The sequence below is a fragment of the Sander vitreus genome, unplaced genomic scaffold (genome assembly GCF_031162955.1).
Source record: "Sander vitreus isolate 19-12246 unplaced genomic scaffold, sanVit1 ctg752_0, whole genome shotgun sequence".
Lineage (NCBI taxonomy): Eukaryota > Metazoa > Chordata > Actinopteri > Perciformes > Percidae > Sander > Sander vitreus.
The window spans coordinates 1-10417 of NW_027595837.1; the positions used below are offsets into that span (position 1 = coordinate 1).

The 10417-nt window shown below is 42.9% G+C and overlaps 8 non-coding genes across 8 annotated transcripts; all 8 read right to left on the reverse strand.

The window, feature by feature from the left end:
• Positions 1–2709: 2709 nt before the first annotated feature.
• On the reverse strand, positions 2710–2828 carry LOC144514905 (5S ribosomal RNA). Its single transcript, XR_013501618.1, has one exon. It is a non-coding gene; the product is annotated as a 5S ribosomal RNA (ribosomal RNA).
• Positions 2829–3703: 875 nt separating this feature from the next.
• Positions 3704–3821, reverse strand: LOC144514907 (5S ribosomal RNA). Its single transcript, XR_013501620.1, has one exon. It is a non-coding gene; the product is annotated as a 5S ribosomal RNA (ribosomal RNA).
• Positions 3822–4695: 874 nt separating this feature from the next.
• On the reverse strand, positions 4696–4814 carry LOC144514909 (5S ribosomal RNA). Its single transcript, XR_013501622.1, has one exon. It is a non-coding gene; the product is annotated as a 5S ribosomal RNA (ribosomal RNA).
• Positions 4815–5690: 876 nt separating this feature from the next.
• LOC144514910 (5S ribosomal RNA) lies at positions 5691–5809 on the reverse strand. The gene has a single exon (XR_013501623.1). It is a non-coding gene; the product is annotated as a 5S ribosomal RNA (ribosomal RNA).
• Positions 5810–6685: 876 nt separating this feature from the next.
• LOC144514913 (5S ribosomal RNA) lies at positions 6686–6804 on the reverse strand. Its single transcript, XR_013501625.1, has one exon. It is a non-coding gene; the product is annotated as a 5S ribosomal RNA (ribosomal RNA).
• Positions 6805–7683: 879 nt separating this feature from the next.
• Positions 7684–7803, reverse strand: LOC144514906 (5S ribosomal RNA). Its single transcript, XR_013501619.1, has one exon. It is a non-coding gene; the product is annotated as a 5S ribosomal RNA (ribosomal RNA).
• An 877-nt stretch (positions 7804–8680) lies between these two features.
• LOC144514912 (5S ribosomal RNA) lies at positions 8681–8799 on the reverse strand. The gene has a single exon (XR_013501624.1). It is a non-coding gene; the product is annotated as a 5S ribosomal RNA (ribosomal RNA).
• Positions 8800–9679: 880 nt separating this feature from the next.
• On the reverse strand, positions 9680–9797 carry LOC144514908 (5S ribosomal RNA). Its single transcript, XR_013501621.1, has one exon. It is a non-coding gene; the product is annotated as a 5S ribosomal RNA (ribosomal RNA).
• Positions 9798–10417: the final 620 nt, after the last annotated feature.

A 10417-nucleotide genomic window follows, 5' to 3' on the forward strand; every position in this document is an offset into this window, starting at 1 on the left:
ATCGACCGAACCCTCCTTTCCAGCACCTTGAGTAGACTTTACCGGGAGGCTGAGAAGTGTGATACCCCTGTAATTGGCACACACCCTCTGGTCCCCCTTTTTAAAAAGGGGGAACCACCACCCCGGTCTGCCACTCCCTAGGCACCGTCCCCAGACTTCCACGCAATGTTGAAGAGGCGTGTCAACCAAGACAACCCCTCCACACCCAGAGCTTTAAGCATTTCTGGACGGATCTCATCAATTCCTGGGGCTTTGCCACTGTGGAGTTGTTTAACTACCTCAGCAACCTCCACCAGGGAAATTGATGCCAATCCCCCTCATCCTCCAGCTCTGCCTCTACCATAGAGGGCGATAGTCGGATTTAGGAGTTCCTCAAAGTGCTCCTTCCACCGCCTCTATTACCTCCTCAGTTGAGGTCAACAGCGCCCCATCCTTACTGTACACAGCTTGGATGGTTCCCCCGCTTCCCCTCCTGAGGTGGCGAACGGTTTTCCAGAAGTACCTTGGTGCCGACCGAAAGTCCTTCTCCATGTCTTCTCCGAACTTCTCCCACACACGCTGCTTTGCCTCTTTCACGGCAGAGGCTGCAGCCCTTCGGGCCCTTCGGTACCTTGCACTGCCTCCGGAGTCGCCTGGGGATAACATATCCCGGAAAGACTCTTCTTCAGTCGGACGGCTTCCCTGACCACCGGTGTCCACCACGGTGTTCGTGGGTTACCGCCCCTTGAGGCACCTAAGACCCTAAGACCACAGCCCTCACCGCAGCTTCAGCAATGGAAACTTTGAACATTGTCCACTCAGGTTCAATGCCCCCAGCCTCCACAGGGATGCACGAAAAAGCTCCGCCGGAGGTGTGAGTTGAAAGTCTGTCGGACAGGGGCCTCCTCCAGACGTTCCCAATTTACTCCCGCACTACCCGCTTTGGGCTTACCAGGTCTGTCCAGAGTCTTCCCCCACCCCCTGACCCAACTCACCACCAGATGGTGATCGGTTGACAGCTCCGCCCCTCTCTTCACCCGAGTGTCCAAAACATATGGCCTCAGATCAGATGAAACGATTATAAAATCGATCATTGACCTTTGGCCTAGGGTGCTCTGGTACCAAGTACACTTATGAGCATCCCTATGTTCGAACATGGTGTTCGTTATAGACAATCCATGACTAGCACAGAAGTCCAACAACAAACAACCACTCTGGTTTAGATCAGTGAGGCCGTTCCTCCCAATCACGCTCTCCATGTGTCTCCATCATTACCCACGTGCGCGTTGAAGTCCCCCCCCAGCAGAACTATGGAGTCCCCGACTGGAGCCCCATGCAGGACTCCACTCAAGGTCTCCAAGAAGGCCGAATACTCTGAACTCTTGTTTGGTGCATATGCACAAACAACAGTCAGAGTTTTCCCCACAACCTCGCAGGCGTAGGGAGGCGACCCTCTCGTCCCACCGGGTTAAACTCCAACGTAGCGGCGCCAGCCGGGGGCTTGTGAGTATCCCCCACACCCGCCCGGCGCCTCACACCCTGGGCAACTCCGGAGAAGAAAAGAGTCCAACCCCTATCCAGGAGTATGGTTCCAGAACCAAGACTGTGCGTAGAGGTAAGCCCCACCAGATCTAACCGGTAGCGCTCCACCTCCCGCACAAGTTCCGGCTCCTTTCCCCCACAGAGAGGTGACATTCCACGTCCCCCAGAGCCAGCCTCTGCTGCCCGGGTCTGGTCCGTCGAGGCCCCTGACCTTCACTGCCACCCATGTGGCAGCGCACCCGACTCCCAGCGGTTCCTCCCACAGGTGGTGGGCCCATGGGATGGAGGGATGTCCGCCACGTAGCTTTTTTCGGGCTGTGCCCGACCGGGCTCCGTGGCAAACCCGGCCACCAGACGCCGCTGACGAGCCCTCCATCTGGGCCTGGCTCCAGACGGGGCCCCGGGCTTCCTCCGGGCAGGGTCACTTCATCCCTTCCTCGATTTTTTCATAGGATTTTTTGAACCATTCTTTTTGTCTGGCCCCTCACCTGAGACCACTTTGCCTTGGGAGACTCTACCAGGAGCACAAAGCTCCAGACAACACAGCCCCTCAGGTTCATAGGGACACACAAACCTCTCCACCACGACAAGGTGATGGTTCCCGGAGAAGTATATGTATTCTTACATGTATGTATTTCCATGTTTATTTTTTTCATTACTGTAATTATTTCTCAATTCTTTTGAACTTTACCTTTACTCAGACTTGAGTGACTTGTCGTCTTCCGTAAATTTGCATGATCCAAAATGTAGATATCTTTGATTTCAAAACTATCCAGATCGGCACAATCTTGAAGAACAAGAACAAAGAATTCATGGTCAAAGTGCATGAACTCCTACTTGAATTGTTGAACACTGTGAGGTTGTTTATTTTAGTTTTAATTAAAGATGTTGCTTCCAAAAAAAAGTTGCATCCTCCGTACAGTTTCCTTGTCAGCTCTGTCTCCAGCAAAGGAGGAGTAGCGCCTCTGGCGATGGTGAAATGAAGCTTAGAAAACCACTGTCTTTATTTTTCTAAGCTCACTAGATGGCACCTCTGTTCAAAGAAAAGGGTTAAAGGAATGGCATCCAGTGTGTTTTCAACCCCTTTGTTGAACAGAAAGTGGCATCTAGTGAGCTCAGAAAATGAAGACAGTGTTTTGCTTTGCTTCATTTGACCATTACTAGCGCCCTCTGCTGACGGAAAAGAAAAGCTTACAGCACCGGGTATTCCCAGGCGGTCTCCCATCCAAGTACTGACCCGGCCCGACCCTGCTTAGCTTCCGAGATCGGACGAGATCGGGCGTGTTCAGGGTGGTATGGCCGTAAGCGAGTGTACCAAGTGAAAACAAGCTATTTAAAGACGATGAACCCCAGAGGTTCTCAAAACTGTTGAAGACGCAGTTTGGGGTTGAGGAGTACTCAACTACATGTAATCACACTAGTAGTGCACCTATACATTTTTGCAGTAGCTCTCTGGTAGTTCAACTACATTCATCTTCGAACCAACAAGTTGAATTGCTTTTTTTTGCTCTCTTTTTTTCGGTACTGTAATTAACACTGCTGTATTTTTTAAGCATTCTTTCATTTGTTTTGTTCCATATTTATTCATTCATTTAGCCTGTTGCTATATGTATTCTTACATGTATGTATTTCCATGTTTATTTTTTTCATTACTGTAATTATTTCTCAATTCTTTTGAACTTTACCTTTACTCAGACTTGAGTGACTTGTCGTCTTCCGTAAATTTGCATGATCCAAAATGTAGATATCTTTGATTTCAAAACTATCCAGATCGGCACAATCTTGAAGAACAAGAACAAAGAATTCATGGTCAAAGTGCATGAACTCCTACTTGAATTGTTGAACACTGTGAGGTTGTTTATTTTAGTTTTAATTAAAGATGTTGCTTCCAAAAAAAAGTTGCATCCTCCGTACAGTTTCCTTGTCAGCTCTGTCTCCAGCAAAGGAGGAGTAGCGCCTCTGGCGATGGTGAAATGAAGCTTTGCAAACCACTGTCTTTATTTTCTAAGCTCACTAGATGGCAATCTCTGTTCAAAGAAAAGGGTTAAAGGAATGGCACTCAGTGTGTTTTTCAACCCTTTGTTGAACAGAAAGTGGCATCTAGTGAGCTCAGAAAATGAAGACAGTGTTTTGCTTTGCTTCATTTGACCATTACTAGCGCCCTCTGCTGACGGAAAAGAAAAGCTTACAGCACCGGGTATTCCCAGGCGGTCTCCCATCCAAGTACTGACCCGGCCCGACCCTGCTTAGCTTCCGAGATCGGACGAGATCGGGCGTGTTCAGGGTGGTATGGCCGTAGCGAGTGTACCAAGTGAAAACAAGCTATTTAAAGACGATGAACCCCAGAGGTTCTCAAAACTGTTGAAGACGCAGTTTGGGGTTGAGGAGTACTCAACTACATGTAATCACACTAGTAGTGCACCTATACATTTTGCAGTAGCTCTCTGGTAGTTCAACTACATTCATCTTCGAACCAACAAGTTGAATTGCTTTTTTTGCTCTCTTTTTTTCGGTACTGTAATTAACACTGCTGTATTTTTAAGCATTCTTTCATTTGTTTTGTTCCATATTTATTCATTCATTTAGCCTGTTGCTATATGTATTCTTACATGTATGTATTTCCATGTTTATTTTTTTTCATTACTGTAATTATTTCTCAATTCTTTTGAACTTTACCTTTACTCAGACTTGAGTGACTTGTCGTCTTCCGTAAATTTGCATGATCCAAAATGTAGATATCTTTGATTTCAAAACTATCCAGATCGGCACAATCTTGAAGAACAAGAACAAAGAATTCATGGTCAAAGTGCATGAACTCCTACTTGAATTGTTGAACACTGTGAGGTTGTTTATTTTAGTTTTAATTAAAGATGTTGCTTCCCAAAAAAAAGTTGCATCCTCCGTACAGTTTCCTTGTCAGCTCTGTCTCCAGCAAAGGAGGAGTAGCGCCTCTGGCGATGGTGAAATGAAGCTTTGCAAACCACTGTCTTTATTTTCTAAGCTCACTAGATGGCAATCTCTGTTCAAAGAAAAGGGTTAAAGGAATGGCAATTCAGTGTGTTTTCAACCCTTTGTTGAACAGAAAGTGGCATCTAGTGAGCTCAGAAAATGAAGACAGTGTTTTGCTTTGCTTCATTTGACCATTACTAGCGCCCTCTGCTGACGGAAAAGAAAAGCTTACAGCACCGGGTATTCCCAGGCGGTCTCCCATCCAAGTACTGACCCGGCCCGACCCTGCTTAGCTTCCGAGATCGGACGAGATCGGGCGTGTTCAGGGTGGTATGGCCGTAAGCGAGTGTACCAAGTGAAAACAAGCTATTTAAAGACGATGAACCCCAGAGGTTCTCAAAACTGTTGAAGACGCAGTTTGGGGTTGAGGAGTACTCAACTACATGTAATCACACTAGTAGTGCACCTATACATTTTGCAGTAGCTCTCTGGTAGTTCAACTACATTCATCTTCGAACCAACAAGTTGAATTGCTTTTTTTTGCTCTCTTTTTTTCGGTACTGTAATTAACACTGCTGTATTTTTTAAGCATTCTTTCATTTGTTTTGTTCCATATTTATTCATTCATTTAGCCTGTTGCTATATGTATTCTTACATGTATGTATTTCCATGTTTATTTTTTTCATTACTGTAATTATTTCTCAATTCTTTTGAACTTTACCTTTACTCAGACTTGAGTGACTTGTCGTCTTCCGTAAATTTGCATGATCCAAAATGTAGATATCTTTGATTTCAAAACTATCCAGATCGGCACAATCTTGAAGAACAAGAACAAAGAATTCATGGTCAAAGTGCATGAACTCCTACTTGAATTGTTGAACACTGTGAGGTTGTTTATTTTAGTTTTAATTAAAGATGTTGCTTCCAAAAAAAAAGTTGCATCCTCCGTACAGTTTCCTTGTCAGCTCTGTCTCCAGCAAAGGAGGAGTAGCGCCTCTGGCGATGGTGAAATGAAGCTTTGCAAACCACTGTCTTTATTTTCTAAGCTCACTAGATGGCAATCTCTGTTCAAAGAAAAGGGTTAAAGGAATGGCAATTCAGTGTGTTTTTCAACCCTTTGTTGAACAGAAAGTGGCATCTAGTGAGCTCAGAAAATGAAGACAGTGTTTTGCTTTGCTTCATTTGACCATTACTAGCGCCCTCTGCTGACGGAAAAGAAAAGCTTACAGCACCGGGTATTCCCAGGCGGTCTCCCATCCAAGTACTGACCCGGCCCGACCCTGCTTAGCTTCCGAGATCGGACGAGATCGGGCGTGTTCAGGGTGGTATGGCCGTAAGCGAGTGTACCAAGTGAAAACAAGCTATTTAAAGACGATGAACCCCAGAGGTTCTCAAAACTGTTGAAGACGCAGTTTGGGGGTTGAGGAGTACTCAACTACATGTAATCACACTAGTAGTGCACCTATACATTTTGCAGTAGCTCTCTGGTAGTTCAACTACATTCATCTTCGAACCAACAAGTTGAATTGCTTTTTTTTGCTCTCTTTTTTTCGGTACTGTAATTAACACTGCTGTATTTTTTAAGCATTCTTTCATTTGTTTTGTTCCATATTTATTCATTCATTTAGCCTGTTGCTATATGTATTCTTACATGTATGTATTTCCATGTTTATTTTTTTCATTACTGTAATTATTTCTCAATTCTTTTGAACTTTACCTTTACTCAGACTTGAGTGACTTGTCGTCTTCCGTAAATTTGCATGATCCAAAATGTAGATATCTTTGATTTCAAAACTATCCAGATCGGCACAATCTTGAAGAACAAGAACAAAGAATTCATGGTCAAAGTGCATGAACTCCTACTTGAATTGTTGAACACTGTGAGGTTGTTTATTTTAGTTTTAATTAAAGATGTTGCTTCCAAAAAAAAGTTGCATCCTCCGTACAGTTTCCTTGTCAGCTCTGTCTCCAGCAAAGGAGGAGTAGCGCCTCTGGCGATGGTGAAATGAAGCTTTGCAAACCACTGTCTTTATTTTTCTAAGCTCACTAGATGGCAATCTCTGTTCAAAGAAAAGGGTTAAAGGAATGGCAATTCAGTGTGTTTTCAACCCTTTGTTGAACAGAAAGTGGCATCTAGTGAGCTCAGAAAATGAAGACAGTGTTTTGCTTTGCTTCATTTGACCATTACTAGCGCCCTCTGCTGACGGAAAAGAAAAGCTTACAGCACCGGGTATTCCCAGGCGGTCTCCCATCCAAGTACTGACCCGGCCCGACCCTGCTTAGCTTCCGAGATCGGACGAGATCGGGCGTGTTCAGGGTGGTATGGCCGTAAGTCGAGTGTACCAAGTGAAAACAAGCTATTTAAAGACGATGAACCCCAGAGGTTCTCAAAACTGTTGAAGACGCAGTTTGGGGGTTGAGGAGTACTCAACTACATGTAATCACACTAGTAGTGCACCTATACATTTTGCAGTAGCTCTCTGGTAGTTCAACTACATTCATCTTCGAACCAACAAGTTGAATTGCTTTTTTTTGCTCTCTTTTTTTCGGTACTGTAATTAACACTGCTGTATTTTTTAAGCATTCTTTCATTTGTTTTGTTCCATATTTATTCATTCATTTAGCCTGTTGCTATATGTATTCTTACATGTATGTATTTCCATGTTTATTTTTTTTCATTACTGTAATTATTTCTCAATTCTTTTGAACTTTACCTTTACTCAGACTTGAGTGACTTGTCGTCTTCCGTAAATTTGCATGATCCAAAATGTAGATATCTTTGATTTCAAAACTATCCAGATCGGCACAATCTTGAAGAACAAGAACAAAGAATTCATGGTCAAAGTGCATGAACTCCTACTTGAATTGTTGAACACTGTGAGGTTGTTTATTTTAGTTTTAATTAAAGATGTTGCTTCCAAAAAAAAAGTTGCATCCTCCGTACAGTTTCCTTTGTCAGCTCTGTCTCCAGCAAAGGAGGAGTAGCGCCTCTGGCGATGGTGAAATGAAGCTTGCAAACCACTGTCTTTATTTTCTAAGCTCACTAGATGGCAATCTCTGTTCAAAGAAAAGGGTTAAAGGAATGGCAATTCAGTGTGTTTTCAACCCTTTGTTGAACAGAAAGTGGCATCTAGTGAGCTCAGAAAATGAAGACAGTGTTTTGCTTTTGCTTCATTTGACCATTACTAGCGCCCTCTGCTGACGGAAAAGAAAAGCTTACAGCACCGGGTATTCCCAGGCGGTCTCCCATCCAAGTACTGACCCGGCCCGACTCCTGCTTAGCTTCCGAGATCGGACGAGATCGGGCGTGTTCAGGGTGGTATGGCCGTAAGCGAGTGTACCAAGTGAAAACAAGCTATTTAAAGACGATGAACCCCAGAGGTTCTCAAAACTGTTGAAGACGCAGTTTGGGGTTGAGGAGTACTCAACTACATGTAATCACACTAGTAGTGCACCTATACATTTTGCAGTAGCTCTCTGGTAGTTCAACTACATTCATCTTCGAACCAACAAGTTGAATTGCTTTTTTTTGCTCTCTTTTTTTCGGTACTGTAATTAACACTGCTGTATTTTTTAAGCATTCTTTCATTTGTTTTGTTCCATATTTATTCATTCATTTAGCCTGTTGCTATATGTATTCTTACATGTATGTATTTCCATGTTTATTTTTTTTCATTACTGTAATTATTTCTCAATTCTTTTGAACTTTACCTTTACTCAGACTTGAGTGACTTGTCGTCTTCCGTAAATTTGCATGATCCAAAATGTAGATATCTTTGATTTCAAAACTATCCAGATCGGCACAATCTTGAAGAACAAGAACAAAGAATTCATGGTCAAAGTGCATGAACTCCTACTTGAATTGTTGAACACTGTGAGGTTGTTTATTTTAGTTTTAATTAAAGATGTTGCTTCCCAAAAAAAAAGTTGCATCCTCCGTACAGTTTCCTTGTCAGCTCTGTCTCCAGCAAAGGAGGAGTAGCGCCTCTGGCGATGGTGAAATGAAGCTTTGCAAACCACTGTCTTTATTTTCTAAGCTCACTAGATGGCAATCTCTGTTCAAAGAAAAGGGTTAAAGGAATGGCAATTCAGTGTGTTTTCAACCCTTTGTTGAACAGAAAGTGGCATCTAGTGAGCTCAGAAAATGAAGACAGTGTTTTGCTTTGCTTCATTTGACCATTACTAGCGCCCTCTGCTGACGGAAAAGAAAAGCTTACAGCACCGGGTATTCCCAGGCGGTCTCCCATCCAAGTACTGACCCGGCCCGACCCTGCTTAGCTTCCGAGATCGGACGAGATCGGGCGTGTTCAGGGTGGTATGGCCGTAAGCGAGTGTACCAAGTGAAAACAAGCTATTTAAAGACGATGAACCCCAGAGGTTCTCAAAACTGTTGAAGACGCAGTTTGGGGGTTGAGGAGTACTCAACTACATGTAATCACACTAGTAGTGCACCTATACATTTTGCAGTAGCTCTCTGGTAGTTCAACTACATTCATCTTCGAACCAACAAGTTGAATTGCTTTTTTTTGCTCTCTTTTTTTCGGTACTGTAATTAACACTGCTGTATTTTTTAAGCATTCTTTCATTTGTTTTGTTCCATATTTATTCATTCATTTAGCCTGTTGCTATATGTATTCTTACATGTATGTATTTCCATGTTTATTTTTTTTCATTACTGTAATTATTTCTCAATTCTTTTGAACTTTACCTTTACTCAGACTTGAGTGACTTGTCGCTCTTCCGTAAATTTGCATGATCCAAAATGTAGATATCTTTGATTTCAAAACTATCCAGATCGGCACAATCTTGAAGAACAAGAACAAAGAATTCATGGTCAAAGTGCATGAACTCCTACTTGAATTGTTGAACACTGTGAGGTTGTTTATTTTAGTTTTAATTAAAGATGTTGCTTCCAAAAAAAAAGTTGCATCCTCCGTACAGTTTCCTTGTCAGCTCTGTCTCCAGCAAAGGAGGAGTAGCGCCTCTGGCGATGGTGAAATGAAGCTTTGCAACCACTGTCTTTATTTTTCTAAGCTCACTAGATGGCAATCCCTGTTCAAAGAAAAGGGTTAAAGGAATGGCAATTCAGTGTGTTTTTCAACCCTTTGTTGAACAGAAAGTGGCATCTAGTGAGCTCAGAAAATGAAGACAGTGTTTTGCTTTTGCTTCATTTGACCATTACTAGCGCCTCTGCTGACGGAAAAGAAAAAGCTTACAGCACCGGGTATTCCCAGGCGGTCTCCCATCCAAGTACTGACCCGGCCCGACCCTGCTTAGCTTCCGAGATCGGACGAGATCGGGCGTGTTCAGGGTGGTATGGCCGTAGCGAGTGTACCAAGTGAAAACAAGCTATTTAAAGACGATGAACCCCAGAGGTTCTCAAAACTGTTGAAGACGCAGTTTGGGGTTGAGGAGTACTCAACTACATGTAATCACACTAGTAGTGCACCTATACATTTTGCAGTAGCTCTCTGGTAGTTCAACTACATTCATCTTCGAACCAACAAGTTGGAATTGCTTTTTTTGCTCTCTTTTTTTCGGTACTGTAATTAACACTGCTGTATTTTTTAAGCATTCTTTCATTTGTTTTGTTCCATATTTATTCATTCATTTAGCCTGTTGCTATATGTATTCTTACATGTATGTATTTCCATGTTTATTTTTTTCATTACTGTAATTATTTCTCAATTCTTTTGAACTTTACCTTTACTCAGACTTGAGTGACTTGTCGTCTTCCGTAAATTTGCATGATCCAAAATGTAGATATCTTTGATTTCAAAACTATCCAGATCGGCACAATCTTGAAGAACAAGAACAAAGAATTCATGGTCAAAGTGCATGAACTCCTACTTGAATTGTTGAACACTGTGAGGTTGTTTATTTTAGTTTTAATTAAAGATGTTGCTTCCAAAAAAAGTTGCATCCTCCGTACAGCTCTTGTCAGCTC